General features: G+C 37.8%; 1 pseudogene; it reads right to left on the reverse strand.

The window, feature by feature from the left end:
- Positions 1–6,803: 6,803 nt before the first annotated feature.
- LOC130685045 (phosphatidylinositol N-acetylglucosaminyltransferase subunit P-like) lies at positions 6,804–7,321 on the reverse strand (annotated as a pseudogene).
- Positions 7,322–19,360: the final 12,039 nt, after the last annotated feature.

Here is a 19,360-nt window from a genome sequence, read left to right on the forward strand (position 1 = left end):
AAGAAATATTACTAATTTGTTCATTTTTCTTTTCCCCTTGCACACATTAACTGTGGCTTATCTTGAACTATGTCAATATACTTCAACTGGTTCAACAGTTTTAACTGATTTGTTTGGTTATTTTCCTGGTTGCCTCAGTTAAAGCACTGATTGGTAGTCAATTAGTAGCAGGCCAGTTTAGTCAAAAGCATCAAACTAGTTTTTCCCTAATGGTTCAATTATATCCTAGTTCCTGCTGGAGACCTATACAGAGAAGAAATCCTTTGCAAAGAATTGTATACTTCCTTGCTTCTAAGACTACTCAGATGATCCCCATGTCCAGCCCCTTCCCAGACCCCCTTTTTCAGACTACAGCACATTTCACCAACTTATCTCCCCCAAATCTAATCTGACAGGGAGGGCCTTTTCCTTTTTTCTTGAGTCTAAACTCAGCCTTTATAGACTTGTTCCATGTTTCTATGGGGAAAACCAAACGCTACCTAAATAATAAAAAGTGGAAAAGTTTCCCCAGGCAGACTGTCTCTTCCGCACCTTGATTAGCCGAGCAAAATGTAGACATAAAATGCAATTGCTTTTTTTTCCCAGATGCTAAAAACGTCAGCCTTGATTTACCCCGACACTCTGACTGACTCACGGCAGACATAAATCCTTCATGCCCAACGCAATCATTTTTTGACCTGCTCAGCGGAGGAGGGAGGGAGAGCTTCGCATTTATCTTCCTGGTGCCAGAACCTCAATCCCAATAACTTTTCCTTCATCTCCCCCTATGAGAAGCAAGGCTAGAGGAGTAAAGGCAGAAAGACACACATTATTACATTTTTTATAAAATATCATGCAACAAGGGTATGTTTTAATTTATTAAGAAGGAAAGAATAAAATAAAAAGTATTTTTATAGATCAATTTCCCCTCACTAACCTACAGCCTCACTTTATCCCTGCTTCATCCTGGATTAGGAAAATACAGAAATACCTTCCACTTGGGAAGCAGCTGACTTTCTGCTCCAGGAAAAAATCCTGATGCCTTTCTGCCAGATACCTTCCCAGGGTGGCACATGTGACATTCCAGGGACTCACTGCAGAGTCCTGAAAATTGCCATTGCTTGTAGTTTGCTCAAACACAACCAGATGGCCTGTCAGTTTGGAAGGATGGCTCCAGAACTTGGCATGTGAAACACAATCCATTAAGCCAACAGCACTGGGGAAGACACGGGGTCTGACCTCACATCTGCCCTTACTAAGAGTCTTTGGAACAATCATCTCTTTCTTCATAATTAGGTTCCTGAATCCTTAAGATGATCTCATATATGCTCTTCCCTCACCAATTCCTCCAAAGGGACCCAGATGTATTTTGAAATGCTTGGAGCTTCCTGAATAATGATGCCCATTGATTCCTTAGGAGATGGTCTCCCCACTTCCAAATTCGCAAAGTGTATCACCTTTGTGTGCCACCACCATCTCCTACGTAGCGATGTGGCATTCTCCCCAGGCTTCATAAGCAGCTCTCCCCAAAGCCATGAGTGCTAAGAGTCCTTCCCCAATGTTTCCATTTCTTCTTGCACTCCTGTCCTTTGCTAATGAGGTTTTATCATTTTCCCTTTGAGTTTCTAGTCTGGGAGTTTCTTAATATCAGAGTCTGTATTCCTGTGCCTGGCCCATAGCAGGTATCCAATAATGAGTTAATGAAATGGACTCATCTTCCCACAGTCCCAGTCTTCCAACCCTTGGCCAAATAATCTTCTCATAGGAAAGAACCTCCTAAATCTTTCCAGAGCAAAGTGCTTAAGAAATTTCCTCCTGCAAATCTTGGTTTCCCTTTATGTCTTTCTCTCCTAGCCTACAGAAGTAAGTGTGAAATTAATTCCAGGTTCACTGGAAGAGGCAAAGGCACAGCTCCCCCTTATCTCCATGACCTTTCCTCTCACTCAGCAGGCCACCTTCTCCAGCCCACCCCCAGCCCCTGCCTGCCTCTCCCTACCCACAACTACTACAGGAGGGCTGCCTGTTTACAATCGCTTGCCTCCCTAGAATGTGAGTGGTCTCAGAATACAGAGAGAGAGCAAGACACTCTAGAGTTTCACATGCAGAACTGCCTCTAAGTCCACAGTCAAGGCCTCTAACTTCCAAGAATGTTTTACCTCTTTATAGCATCAGAAATAAGGGTGGTTAAGTATTAGGTGCCACAATACACATTTGTATGAGTTTGTATTTATCCTCACACCACTGTGACTCTAGAGATAATTATTTCCTAATAATGTGAAACATGAAGCTGAGGTCAGTGCCTTCAGTCAAGCTCTCTGGTGGGGGATGGTGCTAGAAACTCTGTACCTAACCTCAGCTTTCTCCTGCTCTAGCTAGTCAGGGAGAGGAGCAAAGGCACCAAAGCCCCTTTCATTCACCATGAAGATCCAAGCCCCACGGAGATATGAAGGGAACCCTTTACCAGCTATCTAGCCTCTAGCTCAAAGTCTACTGCCATCCAAGCTCCATTCTGTAAATTCAAGAGGGAAAGGGGGAAAAATTAACAACAGCATAAGATGTTATGGGAACTGAGTGACATGCTCTGCTAGGCAGCTTCTGGTCTTGGAATCCATACTTCATTTAATGGGAATGAAGACATACCCTAAATGAGCCGGAATAATTGTTTAAAGGGGGGCAGAGGGTGGAAGAGGAAGGTTTGTGTATTTTTTTTTAATTTCTCAGACCATGCCCGTTAGTTTTGTTTCTTATTTAGGATATGGCATTAATCATGCTAATATTTTACAGCCGGGCTTCACTCTTTAGTCATTACTTTAATCAAACCCATCAGCGAACGAAGGAACACGTTACCAGGTGGGAATAACTGCTACCGCTCGCTGTTAATTACTTTGCATTTTACAGCAATCAGCAGCAGGGGCTGAGATCATAATAAATTCATGACTTATGGGCCCATAAAATCATTACTGTAGGAAAATATGTTTTATCGGGGATTCGATGGGCTGCTGCTCAGAGAGAGATTTCTTGAAGGAAATGACACCCATGAAATTAAACTGATCCTTGCAGTCAGCAGAAATGCAAATGCACAAGGAGAGCAAAATTTCACTGTGGGAGAAAGGGGCTGGTGGGAGCCGGGATTGGGTGCAGGTTGAGTGGAAAGGGCAGTGACCGCAGAAGAGGTATAGCCAAAAGGTGCTGCCTGGAAGAGGATGCGTGACTATGAGACTCCAAGGCAGGAAGAGCACTTCAAGCAGGGAAGGAAAGCAATTCTGTCACCCTGGGCCACCAGGATCTCTAGAGGTCTGAAAGAGCAGTCCCGTTGCTACATCATTAGCTCTACCCTACCCTCTCCTATCCCTTTTTATTTTAGCCAGTTTTTTCCATTGCCTTGGGTACTAAGACTTAGGTGGTCTCAGAGGCCACAAGGACAGTGATGTTAAAAACAGAAGGACAAGGGAACAAATCATCCCTGAAAAAGTCAGAGAAGGAAGGGAAACATGCGTGCCTTCTCCCCCTCCCCAGGCAACTCCAGTACAATGTCTGATGGACAGCTCTCCTGAACTGAGGCAACCCTGCCCCCAGTTTCTAACTGCCATTGCCACCCTACACATCTCTAGCCCAGCTGTGTGGGTCTCTGTGTTCTTAAAGGCCATCTCTGACCTGTGGGAAATGCTCTCCAAGGAGGATAATTAAAACCCCTGGTGTTTATTTTATTTGGGGATTTCTCTATCTTCAAATTTCTCCTCAAGATGCATTCATGCTATTTGTTTGGAAGTAACTATTTCCCTTTCCCTTTGCTGCTTCTAATTATGCTAGACAAACACAGGCCCTTATTTAGTGTTATTTAAGCATGAAATTATAACAGATCCTTTTAAATGCTAAGGCACTAAAAATAAGTCCTTTTATCAAGGCATACTAGGGCCAGATCTAGTAGCTCATTAATTTCTGTAACTCAGACAAGATGAAATTCAAATAAAACCCAAGAACTTCCAATGGAAGGTTTATTAATTCTTCTTGGGATGAGCACTATCCTGGTTCACCATTATCATTATCATTCACATTTCTACAGGGCTAGGGAGGAGTTGTCCTCTGACCAGGGTGAATGGCACAGATGAGAGGGGTCAATGTCACCAGAAAGGTGACAAGGAGCCATACATGAATTTGAATCCCTCGTTTACCAATTACTACTTGTTGGGTCTCAGGGAATTTATTTAACTTCCTAGACCTCAGCTAATAGATTCTTTAAAATTAGGAAAATTATACCTACTTTTAAGTAGAGAGTTACACTATGGAAATGAAATGAGCTCACTGTGTATGTATAGCACAAAATAAAACACTAGGCAGGTCTTTAACAAAATTCACCAACTTCTTGAAAACCCACAACCACTACACCCCAAGGTCATTCAAGGTCAAACTGCCAGTTCCCTGGAGGCAGCTGGGGTGCTGAGGAGCCGGCTTGGACAAGTTGGCCCAGAGGAACCTTGCACAGCAGCAGCAAGCTACATGGAATGATGAATGATCGGTGTGGGACATCTGGCCACATTCCCACCCATCACTGTGACTTTCAGAAATACGTATTGCACTCCTCTGTTCTTAGGAGATTCTGAGCCTCATAAGAGAGAGAGATATTTCAGCAACAAGAGGCAGGGGCAGAAGGCACCAGCCTAACTGGAACAGATAGAGATGCCTTGAGAAACTGGGCCTGGGCTCCAGGCTGTGTTGTCTCCTTTTCCCCATTAAAAGCCCCTTCTCTTGCATTTACCTTTTTGAAACTATTGGTAATAAAGAGAAAGAGGGAGGCTTCTTGACATCATTTTCCCAGCATCCTCTCCTCACAAACCAAGGGATGGCCCCAGGCATCCCCCCACTTCACCCACTGCCTCCCCAGAGGCAGTGCTGGCAGCAAAGTTCAGCAAGAGAGCCTGTTCTCCCTCAGCTGTGAACTGACTTCACCACCAATGAAAGCAAAGCTGGGCCTGCCTCTCCTGCCTAGCTCTCTCCCCCAGCCCCAGCCCCAGCTCCCAGCCCAGTTCACTGCCTCAGCATTATGGAAAGAAAAAGAGATGAGGCTCTATGGACAGAATTATTTTGGAACAAGAAACCAAGAAATACAATAACCCACTAGACATCATTTCATCCTGAGAGATGAAACACTTCAGGAGATCACAGTTTCAATATAATTTAGGATCACAAGTTGGATAGATGCTGATCTTTTAGCCATACATGTGCCCTTGATAAGCGGTATAAATGAACCCCTCAGTGGGTTGAAATAAAAAAAGGCAAGATGCAAGGTGTATGAGGTTTTCCCCCCATTTAAGTTTTCTGAAGCCCTGTTGGAGCAGTTGAAGTAAAGTGGAAAGGAGACAACTACCAGAGTCAGCACAGACAGTTTCAAATCCTAGTTCAGTCACTTATTAGTTACTGGACTTCCAGTGGGTTACTTAACCTCTCCGATCCTCAGTTTCCCCATCTGAATTATTGAGATATTGCATCTACCTTTCAGGACTGTTGTAAAGGATTTTAATGGTTAATGCTTATAAAATATTTGTAAGAGAATATTTCTAAATTTTCATCGTCATTTCTAAATTAGCAACTTATTACTAAATTAGCACCCTGTTACTGTAAAAGCTCCAAGGACCTATTGTAATAAATATGAATGAGGATTCTAACCTGTGTTAAAAACCCAAAAACAGTATGTGCTATAAACCCAATATGTGGTACTATAATGTCTGTATCAATTAGGATCCTTTGGTTATAAGAGAAACTTATTCTAGACATCTTCCACAGTAGATGTTTTTATTAAAATAGGTAACATATAGCCCAATAATGTGACTTTAAATCTCCACTGTTATTAGAAGCCATTATGAAGGATTTTACAGGAGGAAATTTTACCTTACCATTGTTGAGTGAGCAAAAGAGGACCCAAGTGGCAAAGGAAAGAGCAATCAAAGCTCCTGGACTCCCTGGGTCTTCCACATCTTCACATTTATGCTTTAAATATGTCAAGTCATCTGGACTACAACAAAAATATTTATACATGATACTTAAATAATAGCATAGAGGTATTGTTCTTCAGATGCCATGCACATATGCCATTTTCTACTTTCTATGTGCTATAACACCTTAAACGAGTAGACAAATACACTGATACTGTTTTGGCAGAAAAACTTTCAGTTATTGACATTAGTTTGGGTGTGAGAGTACAGAAAATTTTTCTTGAAATGGGAAAGGGAAAAGAGAGGACACACACCTCTCTTGTCCTGCATTGTGCTCGGTTTTTTTTCACATATTTATCACAATTGATCCTACCACCAACCTAGAAGGTAGTGGGGTGAACATACTAAAGGACAAAAGAGCATGCAAGGTATCTGTGTTATTAGAAGGATGAGAGAGGGAAGAAAGAGAAGAAAGAATGAGAACAGAAGGGAGGAAGAAAGAAAGACCTTTAAAATCAAAGGGATAAATAAATACAACTTTGGGTCTTAAGAGCAACTATCACAAAATCAAAATTAGAATTGGAAGTATATCAATACAGGCAGTGAAAACCAGGAATGAAAGGGAAAAAAGGACAGTAAATGGAAAAAAAATAGAACTAATGTAACATAGTAATTAGAATAAAGGTAAGTTAAACTCATTAACTAAAACATAGAACCTCTTTCTATGGTAATGCAGTATTTTATTTATTCTGTCCATTAACAACTAATATTTGAGAATACTTATAATTAATGGAACTTAATCTTAAGAGAAGGTCAGCTCACATTTTTTCACATTTCAATATCAGGTATTAACAAGAGATAGTTCAAATAATGGTCAAAATTACCGTCAAAAACTTAAATGTTTAGTGTTAGTCTAGATACAATTCGGTTTTGGGTGTAAAGTTCTTTGCCTGCATGAGAGAACATTTGGTTTGCTTCACTGATGGGAATATTTCTTAATGCTGGGATGGCCTCTTCTTGGCATTTCTTCTGCTGTTGGTTTTTGGTGCAGTTATCTGTGATTGTATGAATGGAGTTGAGTGGAGAGGTACTTGTATATATTAACTCCAAATAAGAGTACTTAACTGATTACTACAGTACTGAAGACGTAGACAAGCAACGCAACTGCCCAGCGTTTTTGAAGCCAATAGGTTAAGCCTAAGGAGTTTAGCCAAGATTCAGGAATAAGAGCCCACACGAGATAAGGTATGAAGCCAAACTGGGAACTAAAGAAAAGAACAAAGCCATAAATCGCTCTTCCTGGCAATGGCAACGATAACTTCCCACTATTTTCCCCGTGGCTTCAGACAATCAGGGAGCTGACAAGGGTCAAGAGATGAAAAGCAGCGGAAAGGGCTGAGTCACCACGGCATCCCCAGTCCGGGCACAGACGCACTGCGACCCTCACTAGGCTGGAGCGCGGGGGCCGACGGGATGGCTCCACTCACCCAGAACCTGTTTGTTTTTAATCCAACAATATATTGACTACAAGATACAGACTTAGAAACATGCAGATAGGTTGTAAATAAAAGGATGGAAGAGATGTATAAGTTAAATATGAACCAAAAGAAAGTTTAGTAGTGATCTTAACATCTGGTCAAGATAGTATTTTAAAGCTAAAAAATTTGAAAGGGAAAAAGACCATCACCAATTCATAAAAGGAGGAAGGAAATAAAGAAGAGGAATAAACAATATAAACATATATGTCTTTAATACAGCTTCAAATATATAAAGCAACAGTTGTCTAAACTACAACAAAGATTCAGCAACAAATGTAGTTGTGGTGGATAAATTAGGAACCAGTATATCAAGAAAAAATATATATATCAAGAAGAAAATAGCAGAGCTATCAAAAACCTGAATAACATAATTAGCAAATTCTAGCAAGAATATAAAGGCTATATATGACAATTCTGCCCCAGCAGAGAACATGGTTATTATACCCAGGTACAAAAATAGACCACATATTAAACTGTTAAAATAAGATCAATAAATTTTTAAAGAACAATATCAAACAGACTATATTCTTCAATAATAATGAAATAGAAATAGAAATTTCTACAGAAGGATAACTTAAATAAAATATTTGGAAAGAAAATCACATTAAGCAGTCTTGGGGTTAAATAGGAAATGATAAAGGAAATTTAGAAATATTCAGGACTGAATGATAATTAAATCACCACTGGTCAAAATCTCTGGGACATTACTAAAGCTGTGCTCAGGGAAAACTTTACAGTTTTAAATAAATAATCAGGAAACAAAAAAAGTTAGAAATAAATTAGCTAAGCATGCAACTAAATAAGTTGGAAAAAGAGCCTTAGAGCTAACCCAAGGAAATGAAAAGTAAGGAAGTAGCAAGAAGGGCAAAAATCAATGAAATGAGGACACATACACAATAACGATAGAAGATTAACAAATTCAAAAGATGCTTTGCTTGTTTCCTGGCAAGGCTCTTACAAGACTAAGAAAAAAGGGAAAAGTTGCATGCCTTCCCCATGAAAGAAGGATGGAAGGAAGGAATTAAGAAACAGTTGTAAATGAATTTATTTGAAATCATTGATACAATTAATAAGACAAATAATTTTAAATGCCAAAATTATAACAAGATTTGGGGAGCTTAAAGAGACCAATAAATAATTAAATGAGCTAAAAAGGAAATTCAGTGATTTTCCTGACCCAAAACTAGCCAGATAATTTATGACAGAGTTCTACAAAACTCTCAAGGAATAATGAACTCCAATTTTAAACACTGTATCTGAAAAATAGAAAAAGAAGGAAACCCATCTAGCTTATCTTATGGGAAAAATATAGTATTGATTCTGAAACCAAATAAACACAATATAAAAAAAGAAAATTCTGGAGTTATTTCACTTGTAGGTACAAAGATATTAAATAAAATAATAGCTAACAGATTCAACAATGATGTGTACATATATATCAAGCTCAAGTGAAATTATACAAGAATTTATCAAAAACTGCATAACATAAAACATTCAAAATGAATACATATATTATTAAAATTATATCAATAAATTATAGAATTATATCAGTTGACAGAGAAAGAGCAGTTGATAAGGTTTGATGATGCATTCCACCATCACAATTATTTTAACTTAGTAGAGTTCAGTGTTAACAAAGAAAGTGAAAGAAAATAAGAGGTATAAAGATTGGAAGGCAAGCATTTAAACTATCTTATATGTAGATGTGATTGATAATCTATCTAAAAAAATCAACACAATTAGCAGCTGCCAGACACAAGATCAATCTGCAAAGATCAAGATAATTTCTCTGTACTAGTAAAACCCAGCTTCATTTTAAAAAGAGGAAAATACCAATCACAATATGAATAACTACAAATTATCCAAAGTTAACTTCACCGAAAGCATACCAGACCTCTATAAAGAAAATGTAAAATTTGAATAAAGCACATTGAAAGAAGGTAATATGCATGTAGAAAAGAAAATACTCCATGCTTTTGGATAGGATGATACAATAGTCAAAAGATGTTTATTATCTCTGAATTTATACATTAAAGCAATTCAATTAAAATATTTAGTCAATTTTCTGTGAAGCACAATAAACACATTCTAACATATATATATATGTAAAAATATCTCTACCAATAGATACGTCAACATTATCTATAAAAGAGATTACTGAACAGATTTTGCCCAGCAAAATAGTTATAAAATAATAATAAAACAAAAACACCCTAAGTACAGCACTGCAACTATAGTTAATACCGTATTGCATATCTGCAAGTTACTAAGAGGGTAAATCCTAAAAATCTGAAAAAGAAAAAACCCGGGGATATTAACACAAAAACAGGTAAACAGACCAAAGGAACTGAAAACTCAAGATTTATGGCATATAGGAATACAATATAAAGTAATATTATAAGTCAATGAAAACAGGTAATTATTTAGTCATTTGGCAGAAACTGATTCCTTAGAGAAAAATGTAACTGAATCCGTAATGAATACCACAAAGAATAAATACAGGAGAATGTCTATGTGATATGAGTGTGGAACTTTCTAAATAAAATTTCTAAGTACAAATCCTAAAACAATAACTAAATGAATTTTGTGGCAATAAAATTTATGATTTCTGTGCATTGAATGATACCATGGACAAACTCAGTCAAAAGACAGATTATTTTTAATGTTTAAAACTATAAGAAATAATAAAGAAGTACAAACTTCCAATTATAAATTAAACTGGTCATAGGAATGAAAGTATAGCATAGGGAATATAGACAGTGATATTGTAATATCTTTGTATGTTGACAGTAACTACATTTAACATGGTGAGCATTTAGTAATGCATATAATTGTTGAATCACTGTGTTGTACACCTGAAATCAATATTGTATATCAACTACATTTCAATAAAAAATTTCTTAAAGAATGTAAAAAATTCATATATGGAATCTAGACAAATAGCAAATTAACACAAAGAAGAGAGCATCTCCATTAGAAAAATGGGCAACTAAGATAAACAGACAATTCATAAAAGAGGAAATAGAAAACCCAAGAAGTACATCCAGGAATGCTCAAACTCATCAGTAGTCAGAAAAAAATGCAAATCAAAACAATACTGAGATTTCACTATATGCCAATTAGGCTAGCAGAAATTAGAAAACCAGATAGTGTGAAGCACTAGGGCAATAAATACAGGTATACTGGAATACCATTGCATTGCTGGTGGTAATGTAGAACAATGCCACTTTCAGGGGAAACAGTCTCACACTACTTATACAAACTAATTGCACTACCTTATGACCTAGCAAGTATCTTCCTAGATTTATCTAAAAGAATTTTTCAATCAGGTCCAAAAAGGGATGTCTTGAAGATATTCACTGTAAGGGTTATTTGTAGTCTATGCACATAGCTCCTGCAGTGGTACAGGTGACAACCTAGTAGACTTAACAGGTGGCCTGAACTTGGTCATCTATCACTGGGAAAGTGAATAAGTAAAATTGGAGCAGGCATAGTATGTAGTATCATGCAACATTAGATGCAACAGATACACATACACATACCAATATGAAGAGATCTTAAAGCATAGTTCTTAGTGGAAAAGTCAGAAATATAATGGTAAGGATATAAAACACGTTTTTCATAAACAAAAAGTACATGAACACAAAACATTTTATGAGGACACATATAAAAAAATGATACATATTTAAAAAGGAGATGACTGCCTCTGGGAAGGACAGGAATGGAGTTGGATATGGCAGTAAAATTTTTAAATATAATAAAATATAAAATTAGAGGGCCCTCCTCAGACTCATGGTAATAATGTTCATGAAATAAGAAGTATGATTGGTTCACACTCTCCTCCTGAAGATTCTTAACCAAAAGAAGGAAGGGAGGGAGAGAGGGAAAGGTTCTAAGAAGTTAATACTGGACTTGTTCTTCCTCATTTTTCTGTCTGTCATATAGACCAGTAGTTGGCAAACTCTTTCTATAAAAGGCGGAATAAATATTGTAGTCTTTGCAAGCAACATTCTCTGTTGCAACTCTGCCAATGTAACAAGAAAGCAGCCAGACACCCTATGTAAACAAAAAGTATGATTCTCAACAAAGTGGGTATAGAGGAAACATACCTCAACACAATAAAGGCCATATATGACAAACCCACAGCTAACATCATACTCAATGGTGAAAAGCTAAAAGCTTTTCCTCTAAGATCATGAACAAGACAAGAATGCCCACTCTCACCACTTTCATTTTTGTTTTGGTATCACTAATCTACAATTACATGAGCAACATTATGGTTACTAGACTCCCCCCATCACCAAGTCCCCCCCCACATACCCCACTACAGTCACTGTCCATCAGTATAGTAAGATGCTATAGAATCACTACTTGTTTTCTCTGTGTTGTACAGCCCTCCCCGTGCCCCATCCCCTACATTATGTATGTTAATCATAATGCCCCTTTTTCCCCCTTATCCCTCCCTTCCCACCCATCCTCCACAGACCCTTTCCCTTTGGTAACTATTAGTCCATTCTTACTCAACATAGCACTGAAAGTACTAGCACAGCAATCAGACAAGAAAGAAATAAAAGGCATCCAAATTGGTAAAGAAGATATAAAATTGTCACTATTTGCAGATGACATGATACAATATAGAAAAAACTATTAGACTACAACAAAAAACTATTAGAAACAATAAATGGATTCAGTGAAGCCATAGGATACAAAAATCAATATAGAGATCTTTTGCATTTCTATACAAAAATAAACTAGAAGAAAGAGAAGTTAAGAAAACAATCCCATTAACAATTGCATTAAAGAGAATAAAATACCTAGGACTAACTCTACCTAAGAAGTGAAACATCTGTACTCCAAAAAATTATAAGACAGTGATGAAAGAAATTGAAGATGACACAAATGGAAAATAATCCATGCTCATGGATAGGAAAGAACTAATTATTAAAACACCCACACTACCCAAAGCAATCTACAGCTTCACTGCAATCCCTAACAAAATAGTAGTGGCATTTTTCACAGACCTAGAGCAAATAATTCTAAAATTTGTATGGAACCAAAAAAGACCCCAAATAGCAAAAGCATTGAGAAAGAACAAAGTTGGAGATATCACACTCCCTGATTTCAAACTCTACTACAAAGCCACAGTAATCAAAACAGTACAGTACTGACACAGAGACACAAAAATCAATGGAACAGAATAGAAAGCCCAAAAACAAACCTACACTTACATGATCAATTAATTTATGACAAAGAAGCCAAGAATATACAATGGTAAAAAGACAGTCTCTTCACTTCAACACACCATTCACTCCAAAGGACAGATCCATCAGACAGAAAATAAGTAAGGACACAGAGGCACTGAACAACACATTAGAACAGATGGACCTATCAGACATCTACTCTACACCCAAAAGCAGCAGGATACACATTCTTCTCAAGTGCACATGGAACATTTTCCAGAATAGACTACATTCTAGGCCACAAAAAGAGCCTCAGAAAATTCCAAAAGATTGAAATCCTACCAACCAACTTTTCAGACCACAAAGGTATAAAACTAGAAATAAATTGTACAAAGAAAGCAAAAAGGCTCACAAACACATGGAGGCTTAACAACATGCTCCTAAATAATAAATGGATCAATGACCAAATTAAAATAGAGATCAAGCAATATATGGAAACCAATGACAACAGCAGCCCAAAGCCCCAACTTCTGTGGGACACAGCGAAGGCAGTTCTAAGAGGAAAGTATATAGCAATCCAGGCCTATTTAAAGAAGGAAGAACAATCCCAAACGAATAGTCTAAAGTCACAATTATTGAAACTGGAAAAAGAAAAACAAATGAGGCCCAAAGTCAGCAGAAGGAGGGACATAATAAAGATCAGAGAAGAAATAAATAAAATTGAGAAGAATAAAACAATAGAAAAAATCAATGAAACCAAGAGCTGGTTCTTTGAGAAAATAAACAAAATAGATAAGCCCCTAGCCAGACTTATTAAAAGAAAAAGAGAATCTACACACATCAACAGAATCAGAAACAAGAAAGGAAAAATCATGACAGACTCCACAGAAATACAAAGAATTATTAGAGAATACTATGAAACCTATATGCTAACAAGATGGAAAACCTAGAAGAAATGGACAACTTCCTAGAAAAATACAAACTTCCAAGACTGACCAAGGAAGAAACAGAAAATCTAAACAGACTAATTACCAGCAACAAAATTGAATCAGTAATCAAAAAACTTCCCAAGAACAAAATACCCAGGCCAGATGGATTCACCACTGAATTATATCAGACATATCATCTGAATTTTATCAGACATATAGAGAAGACATAATACCCATTCTCCTTAAAGTTTTCCAAAAAATAGAAGAGGAGGGTATACTTCCAAACTCATTCTATGAAGCCAGCAACATTCTAATACCAAAACCAGGCAAAGACCCCACCAAAAAAGAAAATTACAGACCAATATCCCTGATGAACATAGATGCAAAAATACTCAACAAAATATTAGCAAACTGAATTCAAAAATACATCAAGAGGATCATACACCATGATCAAGTGGGATTCATCTCAGGGTTGCAAGGATGGTACAACATTCAAAATCCATCAACATCATCCACCACATCAACAAAAAGAAGGACAAAAACCACATGACCTTCTCCATAGGTGCTGAAAAAGCATTCGACAAAATTCAACATCCATTCATGATAAAAACTCTCAACAAAATGTGTATAGAGGGCAAGTACCTCAAGATAATAAAGGCCATTTATGACAAACCCACAGCCAGCAACACACTTAACAGCGAGAAGCTGAAAGCTTTTCCCGTAAGACTGGGAACAAGACAGGGATGCCCACTCTCCCCACTGCTATTCAACATAGCACTGGAGGTCCTAGTCAGGGCAATCAGACAAAACAAAGAAATACAAGGCATCCAGATTGGTAAAGAAGAAGTCAAACTGTCACTATTTGCAGATGACATGATATTGTACATAAAACACCCTAAGGACTCCACTCCAAAACTACTAGAATATCTGAATTCAGCAAAGTTGCAGGATACAAAATTAATACACAGAAATCTGTTGCTTACCTATACACTAACGAAGAACTAGCAGAAAGAGAAATCAGGAAAACAATTCCATTCATAATTGCACCCAAAAGAATAAAATACTTAGGAATAAACCTAACCAAGGAAATGAAAGACCTATACCCTGAAAACTACAGGACACTCTTAAGAGAAATTAAAGAAGACACTAACAAATGGAAATTCATCCCATGCTCTTGGCTAGGAAGAAGTATATTGTCAAAATGGCCTTCCTGCCTAAAGCAATCTAGAGATTCAATGCAATCCCTATCAAAATACCAAAAGCATTCTTCAATGAACAGGAACAAATAGTTCTAAAATTCATATGGAACCACAAAAGACCCTAAATAGCCAAAGCAATCCTGAGAAGGAAGAATAAAGCCGGGGGGATCTCACTTCCCAACTTCAAGCTCTACTACAAAGCCACAGTAATCAAGACAATTTGGTACTGGCACAAGAACAGACCCACAGACCAGTGGAACAGAACAGAGAGTCCATATATATACCCAAACATATATGGTCAATTAATATACAATAAAGGAGTCATGGACTTACAACGGGAAAATGACAGCCTCTTCAACAGTTGGTGTTGGCAAAACTGGACAGCTACATGCAAGAGAATGAAACTGGATCATTGCCTAACCCCATACACAAAAGAAAATTCTCAATGGATCAAAGACCTGAATGTAAGTCATGAAACCATAAAACTCCTAGAAAAAAACATAGGCAAAAATCTCTTGGACATAAACATGAGCGCCTTCTTCATGAACATATCTCCCCAGGCAAGAGAAACAAAAGCAAAAATGAACAAGCAGGACTATATGAAGCTGAAAAGCTTCTGACAGCAAAGGACACCATCAATAGAACAAAAAGGCATCCTACAATATGGGAGAATATATTCATAAATGACAGATCTGATAAAGGGTTGACATCCAAAATATATAAAGAGCTCATGCACCTCAACAAACAAAAAGCAAATAATACAATTAAAAAATGGGCAGAGGAGCTGAACACACAGTTCTCCAAAGAAGAAATTCAGACAGCCAAGAGACACATGAAAAGATGCTCCACATTGCTAGTCATCAGAGAAATGCAAATTAAAACCACAATGAGATATCATCTCACACCAGTAAGGATCGCCACTATCCAAAAGACAAACAACACCTGTTGGCGAGGTTGTAGAGAAAGGAGAACCCTCCTACACTGCTGGTGGGAATGTAAATTAGTTCAACCATTGTGGAAAGCAGTATGGAGGTTCCTCAAAAAGCTCAAAATAGAAATACCATTTGACCCAGGAATTTCACTTCTAGGAATTTACCCTAAGAATGCAGCAGCCCAGTTTGAAAAAGACATATGCACCCCTGTGTTTATTGCAGCACTATTTACAATAGCCAAGAAATGGAAGCAACCTAAGTATCCATCAATAGATGAATAGATAAAGAAGATGTGGTACATATACACAATGGAATATTATTCATCCATAAGAAGAAAACAAATCCTACCATTTGCAACAACATGGATGGAGCTAGAGGGTATTATGCTCAGTGAAATAAGCCAGGTGGAGAAAGACAATTATCAAGTGATTTCACTCATTTGTGGAGTATAAGAACAAAGAAAAAACTGGAGGAACAAAACAGCAGCAGACTCACAGATCACAAGAATGGACTAACAGTTACCAAAGGGAAAGGGACTGGGACTGGGGAGGGTGGGTGGGAAGGCAGGGGTAAGGGGGAAAAAGGGGGGGGCACTACTATTAGCACACATAATGTAGGGGAGGGCACAAGGAGGGTTGTACAACACAGAGAAGACTAGTGATTCTATAGCATCTTACTACGCTGATGGACAGTGACTGTAATGGGGTATGTGGTGGGGACTTGGTGATGGGGGGAGTCTAGTAACCATAATGTTGCTCATGTAATTGTAGATTAATGATACCAAAAATTTTTTTTTAATGTGAAATAAAGGAAGTCTCTTCAATAAATGGTGTTGGGAAACTGGACAGCTACATGACAAAGAATGAAACTGGACCTTTCTTACACCAAGCAATAAAAATAAACTCAAAATGGATTAAAGACCTAACCACAAAACTCTTAAAAAAAAAAACCATAGGTAGCAAACTCTTGGACATCAGCCTTAGCAATATTTTTCAGGATATGACTTCCCAGGGGAGAGAAACAAAAGCAAAAATAAACCATTGGAACTATATCAAACTAAAAAACTTCTGCAAAGGGAACCATTAACAAAACAAAAAGGCAACCTACTGAATAGGAGAGTACATTTGCAAGTGATATATCTGGTAAGAGGGTAATATCCAAAATATATAAAGAACTGGTATACAACTCAACACCAAAAAAACCCAAAACAAAACAAAACAAATAATCCAATTGTAAAAAATGAGCAGAGGACCTGAGAAGATATTTTACCAAAGACACACAGCTGGCCAACAGACACCTGAAAAGATGCTCAACATCACTAATCAAGAGGGAAATGCAAGTCAAAGCACAATGAGATGTCACCTCACACCAACCTGAAAACTATTATCAACAACACAAGAAATAACAAGTGTTGACAAGGATGTGGAGATATGGAACCCTTGTACACTGCTGGTGGGAATCTAAATTGGTACAGCCACTACAAAAAGCAGTATAGAGGTTTCTCAAAAAGCTAAACATAGAAGTATCATATGAGCCAGTAGTTTACTTCGGGAAATTTAACCAAAGGGAACAAAATCACCAATTCAAAAAGATATATGTTTATTGCAGCATTGTTTACAATAACCAAGATATGGAAGCAACCAAAGTGTCTATCCATAAGTGAATGGATAAAAATGTGGTACATATATAAAATGGAATATTAGCCATAAAAAGAATGAAATCTTGTGATTTGTGACAGTTTGGATGGGCCCAGAGGGCATTATACCAGTGAAATATGTCAGAGAAAGACAAACACCATATGATTTCACTTACATGAGAAATCTAAAAAACAAAACAGAAATGGACTCATAAACACAGGGAAGGACTGGGGTTGCCACAGGGAAGGGGCTGGGGAATGGGTGAAATAGGTGAAGAGGATAAAGAGGTGCAAAGAAGAAAGGAAAAAAACAAAAAGAACAAGCAAGGCTGTATTTACCAGAACAGGTGGTGGGCCAGATCGCACCCTCCAGCTGTAGTTTGCTAAATTAGACCCCCAAGATTACATCAAGTAAGTGCATTAAAGGACTCTTCGTCATGCAGACTGTGTTTATGGATCCAAAAATCTGGTTATGTAGACTGAAAATTTCCAGTGTACTTTTGTAAGCAACAGAGTGGCATAAAGAACCCCAACCGTCTCAAACAACCCCTGGGTTTATAGTGTCTCAGACTCCAGTCAAGAAGAGGTGATAGAGTTGAAAAGATCTCTAAATATGGTTACTGTCATTTAAACTCTACTAGTCTTTTAAATTGCAACTTCCATGGGAGCTACCAAATCTGTAAGACAGGCAGAAGCTGGTCAGGGTTCCTGAGTCCTACTATTAGAATTGTTATATAAGCAGAAAATTATAGATACCTGAATTCCATATTATAGCCCTACAATCCTATAAATATCTTTTTTCTTCTTCTGGGAAGTGTATCTGACCAAAACATATGAAGCAATGTGACAGGCTAGTAAAATAGTATAGAGGTTTAAATGTCGGCTGAAACAATGTTCATTTCCTTTAAATATATATATATATATATATATATATATATAATTTGCACAGCTCTTTGAGCCACCAAAGGTGAACCTCTTGCAGTTTGAAGTTCATCCAGAAAATCCTTTTGCAAAATATTTGCTGAAACACTGTAATGTAGGAATTGTAAGGGATTAAGGCTTGTTCAGTTTCTCCTCCCCCACACCTATCTTCCCTAAACTGACTTCTGCAGCCCAGAAGCTTAAATCCATGAGTCTGAGACCCAGATTCCGAAATAAACATATTGCTCTCCTACTCCTACCAGAAACTAAAATGCTATTGAAATATCTCACTTATAAGTAAAGTCAGCTAAAGTGAGTGACCAATGGTCCTCTGTACAATCCTGTTAACCCCCAAACACCCCTCATAGATCCTCTTTTGTCCTTGTTCTAATATCATTAAGACCCCTGCACCATAGGGTTTCAAATACCATGCAGGTCCCTGCCCTCAAATCACCACCCGGCTCTGTCACTCAGGCTCACAGAGGGAACCGTGGGTGGCAATGGCTCTGAGTGCAGTGATTCCAAGAGGGAGAAATGGGTGTGGGCTGCAGTGGTCTGGGGAAATTCATGCAGGGGGCCCACCTTCTGCAGGGCAGAACGTCTAGAACAAAGACATCCAAGGATGAGGAGATGCTGGCGGGGAGAAATGGCACAATGGCTTTACTTAACTACATCAAATTAGAACATGAACAAGCAGCCTTGTTTCGGCAGTGGAATTTTTAAAGGCTTAAGGATTTTTCACCAGCTGCTTGCTAACTTTTGTGTTTACCCACCCTTCTCAATAGAAGTGCCTGTCACCAGTATAGTCATTGCAATCATATTATTTACCAGTCAGGTATTTTTAAAGTAAAAGGGATGTTGGCTTTCTTAAGCTGCCATTTTGTAAGTGTTACAGCTTCACCTCAGCCCTTGAATTCACACTGACCCTTATTCTATGTGGAATTAAAATGTATAAACCAAATCTCTACACTGACCCTCATCAGTTTAGCCTCTACCACATTACTTTTTATAAAACTTTCTTAAACTGATATATATAATTGAGGTTATATTCAAAGATGCCCAGTGTTGAGTTAGACAGTGAATCTACAAATCCAAGTTTTTCCATCCCTGCAACTA

This window comes from Manis pentadactyla, chromosome 9 (assembly GCF_030020395.1).
Source record: "Manis pentadactyla isolate mManPen7 chromosome 9, mManPen7.hap1, whole genome shotgun sequence".
NCBI lineage: Eukaryota > Metazoa > Chordata > Mammalia > Pholidota > Manidae > Manis > Manis pentadactyla.